The sequence below is a fragment of the Syngnathus scovelli genome, chromosome 3 (assembly GCF_024217435.2).
Source record: "Syngnathus scovelli strain Florida chromosome 3, RoL_Ssco_1.2, whole genome shotgun sequence".
NCBI classification, from domain to species: domain Eukaryota; kingdom Metazoa; phylum Chordata; class Actinopteri; order Syngnathiformes; family Syngnathidae; genus Syngnathus; species Syngnathus scovelli.
The window spans coordinates 15,345,881-15,372,420 of NC_090849.1; the positions used below are offsets into that span (position 1 = coordinate 15,345,881).

General features: G+C 40.3%; 1 protein-coding gene across 3 annotated transcripts in view; it reads left to right on the forward strand.

Moving 5' to 3' along the window:
* LOC125965873 (tetratricopeptide repeat protein 28) overlaps nt 1–26,540 on the forward strand; it is a 145,236-nt gene that overhangs the window by 45,516 nt on the left and 73,180 nt on the right. The window lies entirely within an intron of this gene.

Here is a 26,540-nt window from a genome sequence, read left to right on the forward strand (position 1 = left end):
CTCATAGCCAAATAGATGATAAATTGTCATGTAAATGATGACGGATGAGTTGCCACTTTACCCGTAACACCATCAAAAGACTTGAACGCTTGCATAAAAAATGTGTTGCTGCAGCATTCTTTCATTGCTCACACTCCATGCTGTCTACCAAGGAAACTATCTCAAATCATCTGGAATGTATCAAATATGAAGGCACTGAAATGGCTGTTGTACATATTTGCCACAAGGGGGCGCTTTTTTTGACAAGCAGTGGAGAAATGAGGTTTTACACAAAAAAAACACACCATATACGGGGGTAATAATTAATCTATTATTAAGTTATGTTTAAAAAATGTGTCTGAACTTTCACCTCATGTTACATTTTATACTCAGACAACTGACACATGCTGCATGCAGCTGATTTTCTTTTGGGCACTCATGACTAGTGCCACATGCAGAGTATAACTTTTACAACTGTGATGGATTGTAGATGATGATTGTTAACTCAACGTATTTCAATTTTGCAGCCCATGCCCTCCAAACTAATTAAGCTAGTCTCAAATAAAGTGTCATTAATGTAAATGATCTCACCCTGAATGTTGAGCTCAAAAACAAGTTTTGGTGGAAAATGTGGAATTATGTGCAGAGTATGTAAATGCAGTGTGAACATGTGTTAATGAAGTCTACAGCTGTGCGGCGTATCTGCTAGAAACATCAACCAGACCCTTTTTCAGGACAACATGCCCTTCCTCAATAAAGGAGTGCATGTAAGCATTGTAGGGTCCATCATTAAATATTGCAACAGTCACCCAACCCATTATATGCAGATTCTTTTTCCAAAAGCATGTACTAAGAATGTACACTGAACAATTAACCTTAGGAACGTTGTTACAGTACTCGTTTGGCGTCGCGCTAATTAATTAACCTGTTGGTGGTGTGTGGCGCAAACTGTATGAATGAATTTCTACTTTCTGACAGCTGTTTGCTGAAAATGACGACGTAATGTGAGACTTGTAATAGTCTTTTTACATGAAACTTGCTAATTTGTTTTGCTTCACAATATTGAAGATATTTTATAGACTGATTGCTCATGTTAACCAAATGTTTCAAAACATCACAATTTCAACAAAGCACTTCAGTCAGAGGTACCGTCAACTGGTCATGGAATTATAAAATAAAGAAAAAACAAGTACAGCTTTGAATTTTATTTAACCAGTGTCATAGAACTCACAAGATGCCCTGAGAAAGATCAAGCTCTGTAATTTGTCAGAGAGCCTATAAATCATTTTTACAACATTGCCAATGCCACACTGCACTGCCTCAAAACCAGGAACAAAATGTCCCTTGACCGATAACAAATAATAGAAAACATCTGTTTAAATACCATGTTTAGTCTGTCAATCATGTCGCAGAGCCGTCTATCCTCTCATGTCATGTTTGCGACGTTAATTTAGACCTACTGTATAAAAGATTCACACAGAGTGAATCATGCCTGTAACATTCCCGCCTATTGTAAATCTCCTCACCATCGTGTGCCGAAACTGGGTGAGGCATCCCCGGTCATCCCACATTGTAAACAAAATAGCAGTCTTCAAAATTCTTAATCCCATGACACTCCCATAATGTGCATGTGTGGTGTGTTTACTCGGTTGTGTACAAGCTGCTTCTTTTCCAAGGATTTCCGTGAAATCAAAATTAGAATGTGGAACAAACGATAGAGCTTGAAATACCAAATGAAATCTGAACACAGTTCCTCCACACAGTATTTTTATGCTACTTACTGTCCATGTCATGGGATGATGAGACATTTTAAATGTGTTGGAGATGAGGCATAAATGAACTATATTTGGAAAAGATAATTGATTGATCAATTTGGTAAATTTCTATCATACAGTTTGGTTGCTTTAACACATCAGAAGGGTGATGTTTGTGCAAAAAGGCTGTGACATTTAGTTTCTGCTATCTGCTCTGCATTAATCAATACTTTGTGAATCAAGAGCTTTTTGATTGGCTTATCAGCAAGATTTAAATACAGAAGGTGAAGGCTTACCCTTTTTGTAGCTTGTTATTTTTGTGTGAAAGATGCTGAGGAATGGTAAGTGACCCCCTACTTTGTTGCAATGACAATGTGGACTGCTTCGAGTGTGTATTAAAAAAAAGAGAAGGGAAAGATGGTGGTGGGGCTAAAAGTACCCTCAAATCAATTAGAGGTGCTGATGGAATCTCCACAGGTCACATTTCGTCTGGTGAACTGGTAGCGATGCAGGTTACAAACTGAACATATCTTGATTTGATCACATGAGGGAAAGTGAGCTATTTATGTGACTGATCTTTGTGCGTGCCTATTAAATGTGTCTTTTGGGGTCAGTTTTACTTGGGATGTTTTTAACTTGTGTGTTTTTGTAAGCAAATTTGTGTCGTACAATGGTGTAGTTTTGGAATTTAATTTTGGTTGTGATATTATTATCAAGCTCTGATTGTTTTATTAAACATGTTTATAGTTTGTATAGATTTACATGTATTGTTGGAAAACCGAAGCGATATGATATGGTCATCTATGGGCATGCATTTTTACTTTGAGTCTGGATTGCTTTTAAATCACCATTGTATAATCAATTACATTTGTAGAAAGGCTGGAATTTCAATGCATTGTGTTTGTTTTAAAGCTAGGCTAACATGGTATGTGACACTGTGACCAAGTTAAAAGAAAGCTTGTTGTTTTTGTAGTTACCAGATACCATATGTGTAATGGTTTCCATGCAGATGATATAAAGCCTCCTCACCTGTGTGTGACGGCATGCCACACTCATGTTTCTGAGGTCAGATGTTCTGCAAGCTCACCAACTTATTCCTGAATTATTTATGGGCTCTGTGGCCAGTGAAAAAAGGATGGCCTTTCCCTGAGTGAAAAAGGATGGCCTTTCCTTGTAGTGCGTCATAGGTTTCTGTCTGGTTCCTAAAGCCAGTGGCACCAATCAGTTTGGGAATACAAACAACAGTCAAGGAAAACCATCTACTGGGAGAGAGTAAAAATGTGTAAGAACCTCAGCAGAAGTTATTTGGAACTGCAACAAAGGCCTTATTCAGACTGTCAGCCAATTTAAGCTTTTTTGCCAATTCAGAATGAAATAGAGTGGCTCGTTTGTCGTCCAAATAGTCACAATGTACATGAAGTCTGATTCTCTAGTTTCATATCGTCTTTGGATAGGATGCTTCTTAGTCTGAAGAGCTCCAAACACACCAATCAGTTTTGACGCTCCGTGAAAACAGCAGTCCCTGGACAGAGGAGAAAATATATTGCCTTATCAGTCTGTGGGGATGATTACCTTGCTGTTGCCTCTGTTGCAATTTTTATGACGTCAAACGCTACATGTGTTGGACGATGCCTCTGTTCCGACATTGTTCCGATGGAAACCTGTCAGAAGGGTCAATAATGTGGCCCAGACTGAACAGGGCCAGATCCCATTTGGATACTTGCCGAAAACAGTGTGGACCATCAGCCATAAAAATTGAATTTGAGAAGGAATCTGATTGCAATCAGATATGCCTGCAGTCTGAGCGCAACCAAAGATGCTCTAGCTACCAAGTTGACACATTGCTGTTTGTATAGAATGTATCGCTCTTTTATCCCCTCAGATCAAATCACTATCTCACTCACCATCTGTCTGTTTTTTGGGTGTGTTTACAAAAACGACTTTCTTTCAGTTTCATTGGAGTACAGACAGAGTTTCTTGCTTCTTTGTTTACAGTGTGTACCCCAAAGCACAAATTAGTAGTCTCCAAAATTAGTGTGCCTATTCTAGAATCACCAAATGTTCCCAAGCTGTAAAAGTTAATCGCCAAGCTTACCAAAGCAGTGCCTTCCCAACAAATACTGAACTCTATTGATACACCCTTGTACCATGAAAGCTTAGAATAGATGGTACTTTTCCTCCTAGGACCGTATGCACCCCTGACTGTAATGCAACAATTACTATGTATTGATGGGAAAATGATACAGAAGAAAATCCTAGGAATTTCCCTGATTTTAGTGTCAAAACGTTCTGAAGAAATGTCTCTCAAATGCATTCAATTCCATATACTTGTAAATTCTTTGGTGTCTGTCAGTCATGACCTGTTCATGCGGTAACTTGAGAGCTGAGACCGAGATATACATCTGGGGAAACATGGAACAAGAGGCTTGAAGATAGAGATTTAATTGATGCAAAGCTGTAGCCATGCAATTCCAGATTTGATAGCATAATGGGGCAGGTTGGAGGCTATGGGAAAGATAGATTTCCAAGATATGGGTTGTGAGTTTAAGAGTGAGAGGGTGAGAGTAATGCAACAGGCATGATTAATGATTGGGACCGATAGCACTTGCTGTTTTTTTTTTTTTTTTTACACTGCATAGTATTTATGGCTCAGCATGTCAAGAGGAATTGGATGTGGCCCTCATGGCCCTGGCCTCTTGGGGTGTAAAAATGTAGTGGTGCGGGGTGGGGACCAGGTCAGGTAAGTAGGAGGGAACTGCGACTCAGCTATCCATCTGAAATCTTGGTGCTGTTAATCCCGAGTCCGCTTTTCCCATAGGGAAAACTGGACAGTGATGGAAGACAGTGGGAAGAGCTGCCTCGAGTACAAAGCCAATGCACATTTGTTCGCAGTATACACAAAATGCAGGTTTTTGCCAGGTTAGGTCCTCTTGAGAGGCCAGTGTCAAAATACACGGGCAGAAACAATAGATGCAATTGTGACTGGGCCATCCCGCTCTCATCAATCCTCATTCTTTGGAACTGTAATGGCCCACAATGTGTGTAGAGATGGATTTTTGGATCACGAGTAGTAAATGTGAAAATTGATTTTATATGTGGAACCGTCTATTTCCATGCTCTTCTCCAAGCCTGAGAGCACCCATTTCTGATTTACCACACGTTTTTCTTTTACCCTCCAGTCCCCCTGTTAGAGCAAACGCTACTCTGTTTGATTTTATCGAGGTCATTGTTCCACGGGTGTGGTCAGCTGCTCAGGAGGTGCCTGCCTCTGTGAGCCTCCATGGGGAGTAAAAAACAAGGTCTGACTTGATGGGCCACATCAATAGGAAAACATTTCCTTGGTCTCTGAGGTGGAACTGACTTCTACTTGATTCCTTTCACTGGTTAAGCTCCCATGGTGTGAAATCAGTCTGCATATATACCGTTGCCAGACAGAGTTTCATACACAAGCTCGCTTGAAATTTATTCGAAAAATGCCACTTGAGGCATATCTTTTCATCGTACGTCCCGAAAACGCACATACTTTTGCCTGTTTCACAGCGTTTATCAGTGTATAGCTGTAAAAACCACAGTCCCGCATTCTTTTATAGCTCCTACTGGATTTAGTCCAGTTGGCGCGGTACAGCATCGGCTAAGTCCTTCGCCCTTGCAGCTGTCTCCCAGTGTTGTTGTGTTGGATGTGGTGACCGACTGCTAGAATGCTCTTAGAGAGTCTATGATCCAGTTTGGATTGAGACGTGAAAAGCACTGCTAATACCACCCTGCCACCAACTGACGCCCACTAATTCCATTTTGTCAAAGAAAGGATTCATAAGCCCCCTTTTGAAGGCTTAATTTTTGAGTGTGACCCTGGCGGCTACACTATAGCAACACGGTAATTGTCTAAGGTGGCACCTGTGTGTTCAACATTAGAAATATTTATTGGAGATAAGAATGACTCAGTTTCATCTGCTAGTGTATATTAACACAGTTCATGGTAGATGAAAAGATCACTGAGCGCTGATCCCCCATTCAGGCAGTTGTAAAGGAACTTACTTATTTATTTTTTTCCATTTTTTTTTTAGTCTGACAGAGTAGCAGACACACACTCTGGCCTTACGGAGTATGTCTTCTAGGGTCATAGAAACAACCAAGCCTGGAGCAAATTGTTTTAGTTCCCAGTACCCACAATGACTGATCTGTAGCTGCCTTGCCTTCATTTTCATGCCAGAGTGGCTAGATTTATTTATTTTTTTGGGTTTTCAACTACTTGCTATAAAATCCTGTTGGAAAGAAAACTCAGTGAAGTCTTCTCTGTGTCACTCAGTTCTTTCTCATCCAAGTTTGAATTTATACTTTTGAGGCATGTATTTAATATGAGACTAGTGTTTATGACGATGAAAATATATGGGCCAAGAGCCCTTCTGAATCCTCAGTGGGTTTTTCTCCTATGGGAGATTCATGATTCTACTCTCTTAACAAGGCAAGCAGACTGTGACTGACAAGCAGGCTGAGATAGATTCAGTAATGAGGTCTGAAAACACCAAACTGTGGCTCCCCTCCATACTTCATTATTTCAAATCATTTCATACCTCAAAGATGTAATACATTTAACCACATGTTTAGTTGCAGCCCAATAAGGCCATGGTCATTTTTAATGGACTCAGCATTCCCGCAACGACACTGCAGTGTTTGCTGGAGGAGTTAATCATCTTGTCTTTGGAAACGTCTGATGTTATTTTGACCCTGAAAAGGACTATCACCAAAATATGCATATATGTGTTAGACAACTTGATGATATCACATATGCATATAAAAAAAAGATTATTATCACACAGAGGGCGTGCCAGTAGCTTGGAACGTACTGACAGCGGAAACTCTTAGGCCGTCTTGACCTTTCCACCGGAAATGCGTTGGCATACATATGTTCCATTATATTGCTTGCCCGGAGTGCAATAACACTTTTTTTCCCTTCCTGCCATACAGTATATTAAGATTGTCTGTGTTTTCTGAAGCATGCAATTTGGGATGTGACTCGAGCCCAAAGTCCTAAATGACCACTTCCAACTTCTCCTTTGCATTTAGCTACGGTACACACACTAATGTGAAAAAGATGGTCATTTTTAAACAAATATTCCCTTGTTTTTGCTTTACCGGTGCATCATTAGATGTCCTTTTTCGTGTTTGTCTTGAAAATGGTTGCCTTGACAAGTAAGCAATGTCTTTCTGCCCGATAGTATGTGATTGATGGCAACTGCAATGTTATCGTTCATCTGAGAAACTGAAATACTGTACGTATCTTCTATCTTAGAGTCTGATGTTTCCCTCCTCCATGCTTTTTCCTTGTTCTTTGTTCTTGTGACTTGGGGTCAGAGACCACATAAAACATTCAAGCCTGTATTGTTCAGCAATTTAGACAGCGCTCAAATTACCACTGCAGAATCTGAAGCATCAACGACGTTTTAAGTATTTGACTATCCGACACCAGGTTTAGTGTTGGCATGTAACCCTACATTAATGGACATAATGCATTTACTGCCATGTAATTTTTGTAGCCTTTGCCACCTGTCTATGATAGTCATGTTGAACAGAACATGTTCAGTGGTGGTCTTTCTTCTGCAGGTAAATGTGGTTTGAACCCAGTTCAGCTGCTTCAATGAGGGTTATACACCATTATTTGGCACACAGTAGTTGAATAAATGCTCCAGGTGTGAAAACGTTGTCCAAATTTATATTTGGGCGCACATGTTTTGACCCTCCTTTTCATTTTCCATTAATAATGTTTTCGCTGTTGCGAAGAAGGCTGGCATTGTTCCCGTCACCAAGGGAATTGAATTATCGTCTTTGCCCATTTGTGCGCAGGATTATACAAGGCCACTTAAGCCATTTCTACTAAATCTTTTGTAGAAGGGTGTGTACAGGCCAAGGAAAGCCCATTAAAGCAAGGTGAGGAACATTTATAGTATACAGGTAAGTCCGGATTTAAATATGAATGTTGTTGGTTTTGTACCACATTGTACCGCAAAATGCAGGCTATCACTGAGGTCTACTGGAAGACATTCTGTGTAAAAAAAAAAAAAAAAAAAAAAGAAAATAATTAGAAAGCAGGGCCAGAGAAGGTCTCCTAGTAATCAACATTAATAGTCATTGTTCCAGTGGAGTAAAGCATATGCTTGTGACCATTCTTGTATCCCATATGTGTTACTGCTTTATGGGAACTAAATTAGCATTTTTAAAAGTCGTTTGAAGACCCATTTTTATTCTTAGGCTTTTGGCTATTATTTTTCCGCAATTGCATGTTAATTTGTATTTCAATTTACTATTTTCACTGTCTTTGCAGTTGCCTCGATGCTATATGTGAAGCGCTTTGTTACAGCTGCAGCATTTGTAAAAATGCGCTATATAAATGAACTTGTATTGTTGTTTGGAAATTCCTGAGGATTAGTATTAGTTTCAGTTAGCCTGTCTATTTTGTTTCAAATTACAAGTTAGCCTGAAGCTTCAGGACTATTGTTTTATGGTTTGGTTCGCCAATCTGGCATTTTAATATTCACTGTTTAATTCTCTTTTGTTTTAAATTAGGAGAGAAACAGCATGAAGCAAGCACGCAGTCTGAAATGCTTATTTGGGGAACTGCTTGTCCCAGACACACGTGCATGCACACACACGTGCATGTGCACACACCACCACCATTTAGTAATGTAGGATTGTTTTGCTTTGCATATACAAACACATCTCATTTGCGGATGATGAGCTATTTTGTAATTGCAATACACTCCATTCAGTTGACATATTCAAGCAAGCATTTTTTTTTCAATTCAGGTATGACTGAATGGATTTACGATGCTCGAGCCAACAGCAGAAACATCTGCATTCCAATGCTGTGCTGCTGCTGTACCTATGCTAGTAAAGCAGCACCTGAGGCAGTGCAGGTGGAGGCAGCCAGGATTGTGGGCACACTCATGGGAGCTGAGTTGGCTGCCAGACCACTCACAGTGAAATGAGGATTCATTGAAATACATGGACTGTATGCTATGTACCGTTTATAGATTACATTGATATCAAACGCACCAATTTTCTTACAATACTGTAAGTAAAGCCATAGTTTTTAAATATTTGTTAGACACTGCCTAAAGTATGAGAGCCCATAAACCATTGGTGAAACTAGGATTGTTTTCATTGGGGGTGGGGGGGGGTGGCAAGGATAACTCAAAAATAAATTCTAACAAACCCCCAAAACTCTTCAGAACACACTGATAAACATTCAAAATATGTTCCCCATGGAAAAAATGTGGAAAGAAAGACTCAGAAAATACCCAAAAGTCAATTAATTATATAGAGATCTTGTGCAGCTAAACAAGAATGCTGCAAAGCTGAAGACAGATGGAAAAAAAGACAAGCTCCTAGTCTGATATCAAATCATGAACGACTGCTTGCGTTGTTACCAAAACAAAGTCAAAGAGGCTAAGTAGGAAAACCCGTCAAATTTTACTCAGGCAAATCGGCATAATCCATGTGTTCTATTTAAAGCTATTGATTCAGCACTTAAACCTTCATTTAAAGTGTTAAACTGCACAGTCTCTCCCTGAAATCTGCAATGGATTCTGGCACTTTTTCCATTGACAAGATTGCGACAGCTAAGGCAGTTATTTCTCACACCACACTTGTCCCCTCTGTCCATGTTCTTGTTTCGCGGTGTTAAAGCCATTTGAAGCGGTTTCCTTGACGCTTTTAGAGGATGTGGTGCACCGGATTAAACCATCCGGCTCTCCTTATGACTCTGTTCCTCCTCATTTATTTGACGAGGTTCTCCCGAGTATTGGTGAATTGGTTTTGGTCTTTTGTCTGGTGTCGTCCCGTGCAACCCTTGCTTCAGAAACCTGGGCTTGATCAACCTGTGCTGCCCAGTTTTAGTTCCAAGCTGCCTTTAATCTCTGAAATTGTGGAAAAAAGTGGTGCGCACACAGTCAAGGACATGGAGGTTTTCCAATCACGTTTCAAGATGATGCTAGCACAAATGTGTCTTCAGTGTTATCCTTCTGGCAAATGACACCCGTGACTCTGTGTGAATGGTCTTGTTGGATCTAACCGCAGTGTTGGATACGGTGAACCACAATATTCTGCTAGCTCGTTTGTAGCACCAATTTGGCACCACTGGTCGTGAGTGCTCTCGAGTGGTAAAATGCGCTATATATGGTAAATAAATAAATTTGGATTGTATTGCATTGCTCTTCCACATCAGGAGTAATCATTAGCAACATGAAAATATAAGACAACTTTGGATGTTGTTGTGATGTACGTACATGTGACACGGATTTGTCAGTCGTGGACCAGCGGCTTGACAGCCAATGACAATGAGCATGTGGACCTTTTTAGTCTAACAGTCGTGGCACAGTGATTGATCCTTCCAAGAAACATACACAGAACATAATTTGGAAACCATTTGACCTTTGAGCCTGCATTCATTCAGTGACGTCCATTTTTGGTAATTGCTATTGATGCACATGTTTCATTGTCTCAATTGGAGTGCCTATTTAAGTGCTTTCCTATTTGGGAAATTAGCGTCAAATGATCTTGTTTGAGTACCCATCTCCCCGTGACTTGTATGATGGTGAGTCCCAGAGGAGTTTTTGAGAAGATCTGATTCCATTGTTGGTTGAGAGAAGGATGAATTTTAAATCCTGATTAGAATATGGTTTGGCTTAATTAAGATTTTTTTCCCTTCGCTCTCATTCCATCTATCCATGTTTAATCAAATTACAGATGGTGATTTTGCTGTTACCATCAGAGGGAAATGTAAGTGGTCCCTTGAGAGGGAGGGGGGTTGTCGTGAGATGTGATACTCCTCCCAGCTGCCCACTCACCTCCTCCTCCTCCACCCACCGGTCTCCTCCTCTCCAAGCGGTGTTCGGGAGTTAACAGATGTCTGAGCAATTGAAAAGCTTCGTCTCTAACATTCAGCACTGTCTGAAAGGGATCTGGAGCTACGCAGTCCATTTCGGATGGTCAAAGGGAGGTTTACACTAATGTACTTAGGGATAATGATTGGCTGACTGAATCCTTTCTTCTGTGCTGTGAAAGTCAAACGTAAAAGCTGCTAAAACAGTACCTTCAGCTATGTTTCAACCAAAGATCCTTCAGCTCTATTCACTATTGAGTCTTTTCTCTTGAGATAATTAAGAACCACAAGGTCCTATATTCAATACACGGGCAGAGTCAAGTATGCTAAATGGATGACATCAACTGTGAAGAATTTCATCACCTTCGTCGAGCAAAGACACACATTATACAAGAAAATCTCACTGGACACCACCCAAACGACATCGTCAAAATGACAATTACTGAAATAATGATGATCTTATCTCAATGTACTCCAAAAATGATTTTCCCCGATTATTGTAACTTGTGTGAATGGCAATAGGTGTATGCTGTCTGCCGTCTAAAGGAAGAGTGTTTTTTTGCATGTCACTATACGTCGCTGGCATGGATAGACTACAAAACTTACAACTGCGAAAATCCTCGTATATCGGAAACAGATCTGCTTTCACGCAACTTCATTTTGCTTAATATCCTTTTGTCAGCAGGCAGCAGTTCACATGCCAAATGGAACATGAATTGCACTACGCTTTTGTTAAAAAGAGGAATGTTGCGGCGTTCTGTCATCAAATATTGTAGCAGATCTCTGGCAATGAGCTGAGAAAATATTTCAGCTGCATGTGGACCTCAGACTTAATTATGACCAGATGGCTGAGGACCTCTCGCATTAGTTTCTGTCGTCCTTCCTCCCACCGCTTCTGGTCTGTCTGCTTCCTCCAGCTCTTTTGTCTTTCTTTCAAAGTTTTCCAAGTGGTGAAAACTTCTTCGGGCTGACACCCTGTTTTCTTTCTGCTTGTTCTACATCAGAGTGGCTCTTGCATAGCCAACTGATTGAAAAGATCAATAGCCGCTCTTCAGCTCCAGACGCCAAGAAAGAACTTAAAGGCCAAAAATGCAATTTAAGCATTTTTTTTTTTCCCTCCTCAGAGATGACACCCATATTAGTGTCAACATCTTGCCATCCAGTCCCATATCTTCTTCCTCTTTGTGCTCTTGCTGTCTAAATTCAAGCGTATCATCTTTCCTCATCTACCTCCGCATATCATCTGTGCTCCATCTTCATGCTGGTGTCTCCAAGGAAGAAACAGCCTTTAGCTGTAAATTGGCCCATTTCTCACATTTCATTTTGAACAGTTGCAGCAGGTAGAGAGAGAGAAGTCGGCGAGAACCTGCTAGCCCAGCACATTAGTGGAACAGAATTCATTAGTGCACCTGCCTCCTTGATAGAAGAGAATGACAGTTTTCTTCTGGCAGAAATGTTGTTTTTCTGTATTGCATTTCAAGCCCTCCAACATTTGTACACAAGCAGCTTAATATTGTGGTGGTGAAAAGAAACTGGAACAAGCAGTTAACAGAACATTTTCCAACAGGCTCAGTGGTTTCCTTAGTGAAGAAAAATCTCAGGACACTTCCATTTTTTTGCAAATGTGTAAGTCCATAAAAGCATAAAATTAGATATCTGTGAAGCATAAAATTAATTCGGAGACCTTTATATAAGGTCAAAGGATATTTTCGAACGAAACCATTAGCTTCTTGTTTGACATACAATGTTAATGGACGGTAAGAAGTGTGGAATTACTTTGTCCTGTCACAGATGATTCCAGCTCTGGAGTCTCTCTTGGTCTCATGAGACCCGTTATGAATTTAACATATTGTTGTGGTGCCTGCATGCAATATTTGAGACATTTTTAAAGACTGGTGGTCACAGTGGATTTTGCTGTTACAGTCATTTTTCTAACACATTTTTTTTTCTTTCACCACTTTTTCGTGGCTGGAGATTAGTGGGAGGAGAAGTGCAGCAGCCAATTGCAGTTTTATCTTAGTCCTACCATAGACTCCGCGCTGTCTGCAGCCCTCTGCTCAGTCCAATTTGTCATGAGATCACTCATTGAGATTCGTGTCTTTTTTTTTTTTTTTTTTTGGGGGGGGGGGGGGGGGTGAGCGGTGTCTGCCTTTAAAAGGGAAAATGCAGATGATCCTTAATCTCCTTTGAACTGTTTTCCCTCCTCTTGCCTTTCCTTGCCTCTTCATCTCATGATCCCATTTATCTTTCATTCAAGGTCCCATTGACCTCTCATTTTTTCCACTCCTTGAACATTTTGCTTTCTGATTTGCTTTCTTCTCTTGTTCATTTTGCGGTTTACTATTTCTAAGTTTGTTTTCCACTCGTCCTTAAACGCACTGTTGACACATCACCTAACCTGTGTAACTATGTAGGCTAATCTAGGTTTTAGTAGATTGTGTACTGTAATTATGACAGAACTCCTTCTCCAGAGCAAACCCAGATTAGCACTCATTTCTTCTATTTGGATCATTGAAAACTGTTACAACTGGTTCCTGCCAGGTGTTGTGCTCCTTGCACAAATGGAGCCACGGCTGCTACGACCTTCTCAAACCTCTCTGCCCACCTCCCGAAAAAAACTAAAGCCCGTTTTTAAACGGGAACCAGTCAAAAGGCTTTCGGGTTAAGTGTGCTGACTGACTGACCTTCAATATCGAAACGCCCTCCATATCACATTCTGACAGCCCGCAAGAGTGTGCAAAGAAAGGGTTGGAGTGGTGTAATTGCAAATTCACTTGGAAACCAGAAAGTAGAGGAAGCATTAAAGGTTCTGGCCTGCCTGGTTTCCATGCATGAAGGATATGAGATCAACATTCGAGCTTTTAGCTGCCCTTCTACCCAATAAATCACAGTTGCAGTGCACCCACCTAATCCCCAATTCAGACTGGATGGTAGGAGAGCATTTTTAACTGCACTTGGAGAAAGTATTAGCTCAGAGCTGATAATTATACAGTCAGTATTTTTACTGCAAATTTAGATCTTCAGAAGAGTGTCTGTGGGATGCTATTCCCCCCCATTCAATATCTGATCTTGTGTTGTCACTCGAGGATAGTTGAGCAGAATGTGTCAAGACTCTTTGGAAACAAAGTCCTCCGTGTTGCCTCTGGACATGTTCTCCCATCAAGAAGCTAATTTTATGCAACCCTCATCATGCCTTCAGTACAGGCAAAGAAAGATTTTATCTTTTGGATAGTGCTTAAAAGAGATGAGTAAATTGACTGGAAACATTTGCGACCATAAAAGCAAGTAGTAGCTACACCATCATGACTCGAGAACATTTTTTTTCTTCTACATGATCACTCACTCCCGTTTATTATTTTTCCAATAGGCAGTCCCCCACTGTTTGCTTCTCCATTTCACTGGGAGACTGGAAGATATGCGTGAAAGCCAATGTGAATTTACATTTCATCTGAGAATGATATATACATTTGTATGTACGGTACAAACGTATGCTTCTCCAAGAGCATTTTGAGAATACATTTTGAGAATACATTTTGTTGTGTGTTACAGTCACCATCCTTCATTTTCTTGCATTTTCCACACCATTATTTGTCTGTCAAATATCAGGGCTTTCCGGGGCACTATTACGCGCTACTACTCTTTGATTTGACCACAGTAACATACTTGTGCTTTCCACCTTGACCTTGACACGTCTGTTGACATTATTTTTCGAGATGATTCCCCAGAGTGTTTTATTTAGCCACAAACACACACACACCACATGCACACAAACACACACACACAAGCCATTCTCATCCGACCTCCCCAATATCTTTGCCCTATGTCTTCACCTTAGAAATAAGGTGGCACCGTGTCAAAAAGCAGCAAGCTGAATATCATCACTGCATGTTTTAGCAAATGATTACAGATTCTTATTCAAATTAGCTTCAAATCTTGGCTGCAAAGGCAGAGGGTGCAGGGTAGTCCTCCAAAGCGGACACCTGCTCCATTAACACCACATGATGTGATTGTGTGTAATCACTTGAAAAATGAAAACTCGTTGGGAGAAAATGTAAATCAGTGTTTGCAGTATTTAGGTCTGCGTATATTTGTAGGCCAGCAAAGTATGGAAATAGAGAACAGAATCAAAGTTGGATTTAGGTTCTTTTAGCAATGTAGTAGTTGTTAGATAAAGCTTCAGGTTGATAGTTTCACTTTTAGTATCAACATTTAATTAAACATGACCTGAGTGGTGGTTAGACAACCTGAGATTTTAAACAGGATTTTGTGTATTGTTTGTGCCTCTGCTTGATTTTTGATTATGTGCGCACCACAGTAGGTGAAGTAGTATTATGCTATCATTATTTGCTTTGCCATTCATGATTAAATTTGATCCTACATTGTCATTTTTTTGGGGACACCTCTATTAACCGCATCTGTAACTGTTTATGTTGGTGCTCACTGGTATTTGCAAAAGACAATTTGATAACAGTGACTTGGACCACTCACACAAACGCACAAATGATACTCATTTATGGTGGAGTAGTGCTCCTCCTGCTGTGCACTAATGAATGGAAGTACCATTTTAACACCAACAGTTGCTCTATCAAGAAAGTCCAGTCATATTCTTTATATACAAATATGTCACTTTACTCATTAATGTATACATGTACATTGCATTTTGTTGATGTTACATTATCAGATGTATCTGATTTGCTTTTGTTCGTAGTCACCATCTGAAAGTATGACTTTGCAGTTGCTTTAATGATACACTACAATGGATATTTGTTATTGTTGAGTCTTACAATTTATGCTGCCTATTACTTCAAAATGGTCATCATCAACAAAAACAAAATCTGTCATTACCTTTTGTTCAAAGTGTAATATTTTTTGGTTCATTAAAAGAACATTTACACTTAATCTCAGCATATAGTTATATATATGTATTTAGGTCCTCACATATTTTCCAATTGGACCTAAAACTCTCAGGCTTTTCTTGCTCTGTGGTCCCCTCTCAACCCTCTAACCTTCGTCTGAAACCATGAGTGATGGAGCATCTTCTTTGCCAAAAGCTCCCAGAAGATTTGTGAGACTGAGAACTTTCCCTTTGGCTAGCTACACCCTTGTGTTGACTGTTCTATTTTGAATCTTGGTGATTTATTTATTTATTTATTTATTTATTTATTTATTTAACAGGGCTTTCCTTATGTTATTTTACTCGGAAGAACCAAACATCTGTGTCATCACTGTCTCCAGACTAATTCTCAGCTGAATAGCTATCACATGAGTCGTGTATTGAATGTTTAATGCTGGTGGATGTAGAAGATTGCCGTGTACTTGTCCTGATTAAATATTTAGTGGCGTCTGACGGATACGCACGGACACTGCTCACAATGTGAAGAGTGAGAACATAACTGTTCCAGCTGTCTTAGTTGCTTGAGACTCAACTGGGACGGCAACAGAGAAGAACGGCTAAGAGACATCGACTCAGAGGTGCGAGAAGTGGTTATATTAAGCCATGCCCTTCCAGACGTACCCTATTTCACCATTTTATGGCTCACACATGCCACCGAGGACCTGGTTTGTCCTTTTTATTACAGTGGACGCCAAGCACTGCTAAAACAGGCCTAACTCACGTCAGCAGACAGCTAGGAGACTTGTACTTCGTAGCTTTGTACTTGATGGAGAAAGTAAATGCCACTGATTTCACTACACTGCTAAATAGACGCTACATTTGCCCCAAAAATGACTTTCCAGCTACAGTTATTGTTCTTTGAAGAAAATATACCGAAGGCTGTTCAATTTACATCTGGAAAATCCAGCAAGGCATCATATCAAAGGCTGGCTTGGATTCATGCTTGAAAACCAAAGTGGCAATCAAATAACTAAATAGGTTCCAATCCAGTTACCTGTCATCTTGTCTGTAGTTTAGAAAAATGAGTATATTTTGCAGTCCTTCCTTGATATGTTCTACTGTATAGCCTGGGTTCAGTATATAAGTTAATTAATGTGGAAAATCTATTTTCAGCCCATTGGCTGCTTAGTACATCAATTGCTTTCATGTTTTTTTCCATGTGGATTACAAAGATCTTATGCTACTTTTAGCATTGGCAACAGAGCAGATTTAGACAGCTCTGTTGCAAAAAGGCTTGGATATGAAAGAGTATTTTTATATGGACTTCTTCAGCTGGATGGCTTTGCGTTAAAAGCAGTGTCTAGTTCTCTGTTTCAGAATTATGTCGTGACATCAAATCTAAGACCAATACATAATTCACCACGAGACTAGACCTCTCACCAACAACCTCTATGACGTTCTTCATTTTACTATATCTTGGACTACCACACACACTCATGCTTGTTGATTAACTTTTTTTCAAGATTTTGGAAAGAAAAGGGATTCTTGGTAGAAACATGGCTTTGTAGTACTGTAGTAATGCTGGAGTGTGGTTCTCGGAGGTGGTCCAAAAACAAACTCAATACCTTTCAGTTAAGATGGACTGAAACTGTAACTTAATTCCCAAACCGTCTGAAATTAACAGTTGGCTCAAGTAACCCTGACAATGAATAAATGATCTAACCAGACTGAAGAACTAAATCCACTGAACTAATGAGGTAATAAGACACAAGTGGAAAGAGGATGCCGTCCAGGTATGGATTGGCGCTTAGTGACAAGAAACATGGAACAGTTACAGACAATTCCAAAGATATTAAAAGCAACCAGTAAGAAGTCCAAAGCCAAAAACCAGCAACACAAAAAGGAACTGTGACATTTACAGAGCTGGCTCTCACAGGCTGTTTTGTTCCAAGAAGCTGACAATATGCAGAGAGGAATTCTTTTGAGCAACACTGCCAGAGATGATACAAAAAGTCGGCAGTCCATCAGTGACTGAAAACTGAAGCCACCGCAAAACTTTTTTTTTTGTCATTTCAGTCGGGTGATGCCACTGTTGCATGTAGAAGTCCGACTGAAGTCAGTGAGAACATAGACATTTTTCTTTTATGAGGCCCTAACTGAATTGAAAGAGATTGAAAGAATTGAAAGACATTTAAAGAGCACGGCGGTGCACTTGTTAGCAAGTCCCCTCACAGTTCAGAGGTGTAATGTTCAATTCTGGCCTTCCTGTGTGGAGTTTGCATGTTCTCCCTGTGCCTGCGCTCGCTTCCTCTGGGTACTCTGGTTTCCTTCCAAATTCCAAAGCGTTTCGGATAATGGATGGATGACTGGTATGAAAGAGAAACAGAGTGAATTTATGAAATTATACTCCCATTCAGGTTTCAACAGATAAGGCAGATGTGGTTTAAACAAGACTTTATGAATTATCAAGGATTAAATTGCAGTTAACACCCCACAATTCACATCTCTTGGAACTCAGCCTGTTTTGATGGGGAAGTCTTGTCTCATGAAAATGATCGATTCGACACACCTCCCCGTCTTACTGGAGAATCAATGCAGAGTGCTTTTGCTGGCCGGAGACGAAGCTAAGGGCTTGAACCTGTCAAAAGGCTTCTATTTGTGGAAGCAGAGACCAGAGTGTTGAGAAAGCAAGTGCTTGTTAAGACAAAATCATTTTCACTCATAGGGGCAGCACTTCATGCATTTGCCAGTTGGTATGCTGATCTGCTTGTCATGAAAGAGAAATCTAGTCTACAGATAAATGGCTTGCATGAACCTTGGTCATCTTATACCATCAGAGGTCAGTCACGGTGCATTCGTCTGAGGTTGTGATTGATGTAAAACTTTAGTTCTGTCCCCAGTGCAAACATCTAAACTCACATCCACATGGGGAAGACAATCCAGCTGTGACCCCCCTCAAACAGGTGCACTCTGCAATTGGAACGATAAAGAGATGAGAGCTAGTCCACATGGGAAGCGTGCCCTCTGGTCAAGTCAGGAAGACAAAAGTTGCTGACTGAGCCCGTCTGTTTTCTGCTTGGCTGGCGTGTTGGATGGCCCACAAAGGGATGTTGAGGATTGATCTGAGGAGGGAGAAGACCTCCACAGGAAACCCCTGGAAGCTGCAGCAACCTCATAGTCCACTGTCAAATCTGCTTCAGAAAAGCTGAGGGGATGAAAGTAAAGTCCATTGGTGTGTTCTGTGCCTCAGTTAAAGTCATGCCACATGATCTAAGGAGAGAACTGGATCGCCGCTCCGGCATTCTCAGATTAAACGGTGTTTGGATTGTGTTTATATTATTGTAAAAGCAGCCAAACTGTGACAGTTCTTTAGGTATGTTCAAAAAGGAACCTGTTAGCTGTGTAGCTTTGAAACATAATAGTAATAATTGAAATTTGGACTTGTGGCCTTGCATAAAATACTTTCACGACTGTCTGTGGATTCTTTACAAACTCCCTGAGGTTTGTGGTTGCACTATTATGCTATTTTCATTGTGTGGTACTTTCACTATGTGTTTGTTCAGCGTAGCATTGAAGTTGTTCAGTTGCTGCTTTTCATTAGTTGGACCGCACTAAAATCCCAGCGTGCTGTTTGAAAAGAGAAGTTAGAGGACAGATCCTACAGGCAGTGCATAAGTTGCTGAGACTTTTGAGTGAAGACGTGCTTGTTATTCTACTAATGTTACATGACTGGCGAGCGAACACTCAGTCGAGCCTGGTCGTGATCTGCCAAAAGTTGATTGTGGGTATTTTATTTTTAAAGTTTTTGGCTGGGTTTGGGTGTGGCAGAACCAAAGAAATGTGGTTCGTGTACGGACTAATGCGGACAAATTATGGCCGGCAATGGACTGGTCTCTTGAAATTCTCATTACCCACCATGCTACTAAATTCTGTGGCATTTTTTTTCTTGACATCGGCTTTATAAAATCAGATGTCTTTTTAACCGGTTTTGGTTAGAACTTTTGAAGTCATTTTGGGGTACGTTGATGAAAATCGTTGGCAGAACTAACTCATCGTATTGCCTCCTGCCAAAAATGTACTCTCATGTACTCTTTCAGACCATATTTTTTGCGTGAGCACATGTTCTGGTTGAAGTTTGGAGCACCGTGCTGCATGGATCAAGGGAGGATAAGAAGTTGAGGTACGAAGGAAGCCTTATGTGCTTTCATGGTTTGGTGGTTTAGCTATAATCCGATTGAATACACTTGGTGGGATGGATTTGATGGGGGGTAGCAATCAAGTTGGAATTGGCAGACAACCCATGCACTCACACCTGCCACTCCATTTCATCTCCATCTTTTAGCTGATTACAGGCTGCAATTAAAAAATCTAATTATATCTGATTATCCATCATGCAGGATTTGTGTAGATTATTAGGTTTTATTTATTTCTTTTTTTGCTTTGGCTCTTAGTCACTTCACATCTAAAATTTGCCAGCTCTGTATCTCAGACTGATTCCGCCCACATACCTTTATGTGTGAACATGGCACGCTTGGCTTTTGGTCAGTGAGATTGTGTAATGTTGTCGAGTGAGAAAAAGCCGGCGCTTCTTATTGAAGACAACTGATGTATATTTAGAGGCTGCATTCCCTGTAAAGGAGCACATTAGCAACTGATTTAGAGCACCATGTCATTGACTTTGTTGAAGTTTACCCAATCAAAATGCAGGCAGAGCTGTGAAGGGGTGAAAAGAAGGATGACTTTTTCAAATTAAAGGCAGCAATCCAATGGTAGAATAAATGAGTGGCAAACACAATCCTCTAAAGCAATCTATAGTAGGCCATCCAACCATGAAGGAGCATACAATAGCCTGAGCAGTTTCCTCTCGGCATTAGCGGTCCTGTGTGGGATGCTGTATAATCTACCTGCCAGATTAAGATGACATGGTCATTGTCTAGAAGAGAGAATTGAATTATGGTGTGTGAAGGGGCTTTAAATAAGATTATAGGGAAAGCGCTCATCCAGTGTACAAGTGATGTGCAAAGTCAGGGCTTGGTGATGCAACGCACACGAACACACACACACACACACACACACACACTTGCTCATGCATTCTTAGGGTTTATACTGTTTTGCATCCTCTTAATCACCATAACACATGCGATGGAGATGAACCGTTGCAAATGCACATACATTGGGCTGACTGCATAGGAGCTGGCTCATATTTTTTGCATCTAAAGCACACTTAAATATATGTATTTATTTATTCATAGGGTTGACTGTGCATGCTCTTCTTTCACTCTTCATCATTTTTCCACCTCGACTTGCTGGAGTTCCCCAACCCAAGTGCTGTATATGGGCTAATCCTCAGGTTGTGTGTGATTATTATAACAACTCTGCGGTACACTAAGTCCATGTATCTGCTCTGTTTAACCACAGATAATCTCCTTACAAAGGGGTAAATTCTAAAGATCTTCCCTCTCCATATTTACTCTTAACCTCTCTCTTTCCTTGTTCCTCCTCAGGCGACGTGCACACGGCAACACAGCTTCTGCATTGATTTTGTCCCCATTCCATGCAAATTTTTATTGTCTGTGTGGGCCCGTGTGTGATGTGATCAGTTCAATTCCTGCGGATACTGTTATCGCAGAGCATGGTGTGTGCGTGTGTGTGTTTTCCCTGTGGGAAAATAATATGTGGAGAGACTCTGCAGCAGCCTACATGTATTTTATCACCATTGATCATCAGATGATGGAATACACATGCTTGAACAATAGCAATGGTGTCAATGAATCATAAAAGTCTTCAGTATTTTATATCAGATAGGATCATAAAATGTTTCTTTGTGTGTGCGTTTGTTGTGTATGTGTGTTACACCAGTTAAAGGTGAATGGATTAGAATTAGCAGATGGAGTGTATTTGCATTAGCCACCGGGGTGCTAACACAGACGGAATCATTCTGGTGTGCAGAGCTGCCACCAGGTTGCTTCTCACTGGGGAAGAGCCAGGCCGGGACAGCCGGTCTGGAAATTAGTGGGGGCTCAGAGTCCAGCCTGTCTAAGGTGATTAAGATCATCAGTGTGTTAAGTGGTAACAATGGGCTCAGTGGCTATCAGAGGTGTTTCCATTCTCAGATGGAAAAAAAAAACACACCAAAAAACACATTGCAGTTCTGCACTTCTTTGCAGGTACAGTTGTGTTGTGAAATATTTTAATTTCAAACTCCTCACATAAAGTTAAGGATATTTGGCTTTGGATGAACCTATAATGATTTAAACCTTGACAGGTGAAGTTGACCTTCTTTAAGCTTTTCAATGTACATGTCCAACTGTTAAATGTGTCACTGCTCTTTGCACATTTTGTTGTGTTTGGAAATTAAAAAATAAACAAACACTTGCTGTGATTTTGGTGTTCAACTTGTAAGAATAAATAGCAAGCATGCAAAAAATACTGAAACATTGGCTGTTTAGAAAAAATGAATTAAGTTCAACTGTAAAGTGAAATTTCACCCAAAGCTGATTCTAACTTTCTTGAGTAGTGTAGGACGTATTAAGGATCCTATTTATGATCTTCGAACATAGTAACTACCTTAAACATGCCTGATAACTCAACTCTCTTTCTTGCATATTCTTTTTAGCTTTTTCTTGCTTGTGGAGTGCAGTTTCAAGCTCTCCACAGGGGGTTGTTTCAGTGTTTTGCTAGGCGAGGCTTGCATTGCTGCCAACCATCACATTGCCTACAAAAATATTTTTCTTTCCTCTGAGATTTTTTTTTTACTCCCCGTGTTCTTCATTTTAAAAGTGAATATGATTTCAAAGCAATATATTTAGTATTCATAACCCGAGCAGGATTTGTGACAAGTTTATGAAATTATTATTGGAATACAAACATTTTTTTGAATACTTGCACTGTATATTGTCCTGAGGTAATATTTGTTGTAATGACTAATGAGCATAGGAGTCCAAAAAAATCTTTGGGAAGTTGTCGCTAATGTCTTTCTATTCTTCTGGATAATTGCGCAGGCTCTATTTCGGGGCAAATGGACTTTCCCTACAGAGGTCAGTAGAGAAACTTCATAAAGCGTCCTGCCAATCAAAACAACCTTTTCTGGACAAAAAAGGAAATTGCCTTGAGCCCACTTCCTCATGTGGCGTTGAAGTTTAATGTGTGAGCGAATGCGTCAGCTCAGACAAAAACAACAACCGCGTTATCGCTGGAGTCCTGTTCAGAGCAAGAGTTTAATCACCTGGAAATTCATGTCGAGCTTTAGGTTAGGCTGCATTTCAAATATTAGGGCTTGGTGGAGGTTTTTCTTTCCCAATTGCTTTCTGTTATTGATTTTGCTTTTTACAAATTGATGTCATTAGCAGTGTTTACTAAAGCAAGAGTTAATTTGTACAGTTTTATCAGGTATTATCTCACTATTTTCCTCCAACCCATACAGAGCAAGGATTGGTTTTAGTCTAATTTTGTACTCAGTCTTAGAGGTGATATAGAGGAAAAATGCTGCACACAAAACCTGTCTTTTCCCATAACATTTGCTGTTGTGATCATTATGGCTCATTAGGATCCATACAAATCAATATGAACTACTTCTTCTTGGTGAAAACTGCAAACGGAAGGTATTTGATTTTTGCTGAGCTGGTGATACAGCAACCGCAAGGCCGCGCAGAGTGAAAATAAGAAGAGATTGCAACTCGGCTAAAAAGTACCAAGGGTGCTTTGCAGTTAAGGCACAGCTTCTTAGTCCTCATGTCGTGGTTTACAAGTTTGACGTTAACATTTTTTTAAATTGTTGTGCGATTTTTTTTTTTTTCTCGCATTACAAGCCATCACTCCAAACTAATCTTGTCCAGGAAATTGAGCCTGAGAAAGTCTGCTGAGCATGGATTTCACTCCTCCCCCTCCCACTTTTCTTCACGCTCTCTTTCATATCTTCTACAGTACTTCTCTTTCCCACCCTCACACTGCTTGTCTCTTCATCTCAGTCCAGTCTTTTCCTCCTTCCCACACCTCTGCCCCCCTTTTTAACCACATGTATTCCCCTTTTTCTTTCTTTTATTTATCTTTTCTTGGTTTCTTGCGTTTCATCTCTCTGCACCATTTGACTCGACTACAGAGATAGGAAATGGTGTCCCTTGTCTTTCTACTCCTGATTGTTTTCTCCCAGAGAAAGAATTGGGTTTTTAATTAAATTGGCCGTCATTAGAAAGACAGCAGCACTGGAGTACGAGCATCCTTCAGACGTTAACTCCCAAGCTACTGCTGTCCACCTGTCGGAAACACTTGACCTTAACCCAATGTCGGATCATCCACATATTAGGTTCCACTGTTCTTCCTATGTGTTAAAAGTCTGACTGAAGCGAAGACTGGTAATTGCATTATCATCATAGCTCCTCGAATGCTATCTTCACATGACAGGTGGTCAGGTAGTGGGAAGAATCGCCAGACACATTATGGGGGAGCATTTGCAGTTTTGCCGAAAAGGGCAAATGCAGGCATTTGAGAGGGCGATAAGCAGCTAGATGGGAAAAATGATTGGAAGTGGCACAGCAAAGCCATGACACCAAGGGGCTTGGAATGATTGCACCCTGGATGCATTCTAGGCAGTTATTATCATTCTGTAGAAAAACAAATAATCCAGGTCTGGGTGAATGAATTTGATAAGCAATAACACACGGCCCTCCAAACAGACACCATGCAGATTAAATGTGCGATAAATTCCAGGTGTGACCACCATTGTGGCAATAACAATATATTTTCATATATATCTGATCCTCTTCTTTATCAATTTACATCTTTCTTTTCTACTGTGTATGTGTGTGTGTGAGCACACGTGTGTGCAACGATTTGGCATACGCAGCACAATTTGACATGTTGAGGCAAAAGATTAGAGGCGGAAACACCAACTATATTCAGTATTAAACTCTCATCTCAGAGCTTCAGCAATTGATTTTTGAAAAAGCACACATTGGAGTGCCTGGGCTGCCAATAGCTAAGAGGGAGGTGTGGCAAACTGCCATTATCAGGCCGGCGACTCCAATTCGCACATGTAAAAATTCAGAATAAAAAGAGGATGAACAGCAATAATCTGTTTTCGCGGACTGAAGCGTGTCTAAAGTCATTTGGCGGGAAGCAGCTGTGTATGAGTTTCTCCTCCGCTGAGGCTTATTGTCCTTATTGCCTAAGCCTGCCCTCTGGGTCAGATTGCTCACAAAATGCCTCGTAGCCTTCGCAGGATTCCCCTGGTCTGAGCTTATCATTCTTGCACACATTCAGCCCCAACTTTAGGAAGCACTGTCTCAGTGAAATTATCAAATTATGCCTTCCTGATGACCTAAAAATGCAGCACAATCATCATCATCATTTTCCCAATAGAAATAAATGACATAAATTATCCAGTTGGGCAACATGTTATAAAATGTTTAATGAGAAAGAAACATTCTGACATTGATTGTTATGTAACTGATAAGACAGGGGAGAATAAGGCAGAATAGAGTGGAACCTCAGTTTACAAACTTTTTTTAGATAAATATTGCTTCAATTCACAAGCTATGGTTCGTATTGGAAAAAGTCACAGCATCCTCACGGAACTCTCAGTTTTCACACAGCGTGAATGTCACGTGTTATTTATTTCACATATACTGTCGATATGAAAGTTTTTTCGCTTTAAGTTAGCCGTCAGTCAAACGTGCAAGAGAGTGCTTTATTTGGAAGCCATACAAAGTGTTCACAGTTCGCCGAAGCAGCCTTCACACCGCCCTCGCTTGTCTGCTTCCAGAGCTGTGGTGCGGGCTGGTCATCCGGTGGGGTGCCAGCAGCATGGTGAGAGGCTCCTGGCTCAAGAGGTGTGCTAATCCATGGTAGAATCCTTGGTTCATAAACATTCCATTTCGTGGAAAGAGACAAGTTGGGAACCGAGGTTCCGCTATATTAGATGTTCCATTCGATTGTGCCAATGGAATTAGGTTTTGGCCTGTCTTTGTATATATAAGGAGAAACAAGACAAGCAATCAAGCGACCAATCAATCATGTCAAAGGAAATTTTTACAATTTTTATTGTTTTTGGTATAGTTACCAGGTGATGTCAGAAACGTAAAAACTGGTAAAATGGTGGTGGTGCTATGAGAAGGGTTTGTCGTTCACCCCTTGTTTTCATGATCTTCTCTGACTACTTCCAAAGGGCCAGAAAACATGGAAGTTAGCGGAATCATGGATTCTAAATTACTCAGTGTTGACTCCATATGTCAGCTGTGTTCTTAGCTGATGTACTGTCCAGTTTTATTGTGTGTCTTGCACAGATGGGCGTGGTACAACGTTGTTATAACCTTGCACAAGGCGACTTCACTCAGAGCAGATCTACACTGAAGTTATGCTAATTTATTAATGATGAAGAAACAAGGCTCTTGATCTGTTTACACTACGTCTAACATTTTACCACCAGCCTACAATTTTTTACTGAATCTAAATTAGGATTGGATGCATTCATAAAGTGTCAGCGTATATCATGCTAACACGAACCAGTTAGTGCCACTCTTTGGCATTAATTGTTTCTTAATTGTTTGTCAATTTCCAGACTTTTCTTCGCTGTCTCAATTAAAATGATTAGTGATTCGAGGCCCTGTCAAGAGAGGGAACATTAATCGAGCTTGAGAGGAAGCATGGCCATTGTTATGCCTGAAGAGGGAAGTCAAGTATTTTGAAACTTTTGCATCTGCGTCCTCTGCTTTTTTTTTTTTATTATTCTCTTTTAGAAGTTTGTTTGTCAGGAAATAGTATTTTGTTAGCATGGATCTAATGAGAAATTTGAAACTTATCCTTGTCTAGTTGCTGATGTAATGCGTGTTACTATTTTGTGCAACATTATTTTCTCGTGTTGTTTTTTGACATCTTTTGGTCCACCATGAACCAAAGATATTTGCATATTATGCAAATGCATAAATAGAAGCCGTTAAAGTCGCTTTGATCTGTCTGGAAAACTCCTTCTCCTCCTTCAGTTGTATAGTAATGGCGAATTGAAACTGACCCTTATGGGCTTTAGAACAAAGTGCTTGTGTTTGTAAACGGATGCATAAATTACACTCTGTAGCAGCTCACAGACATGCACAACCCATTG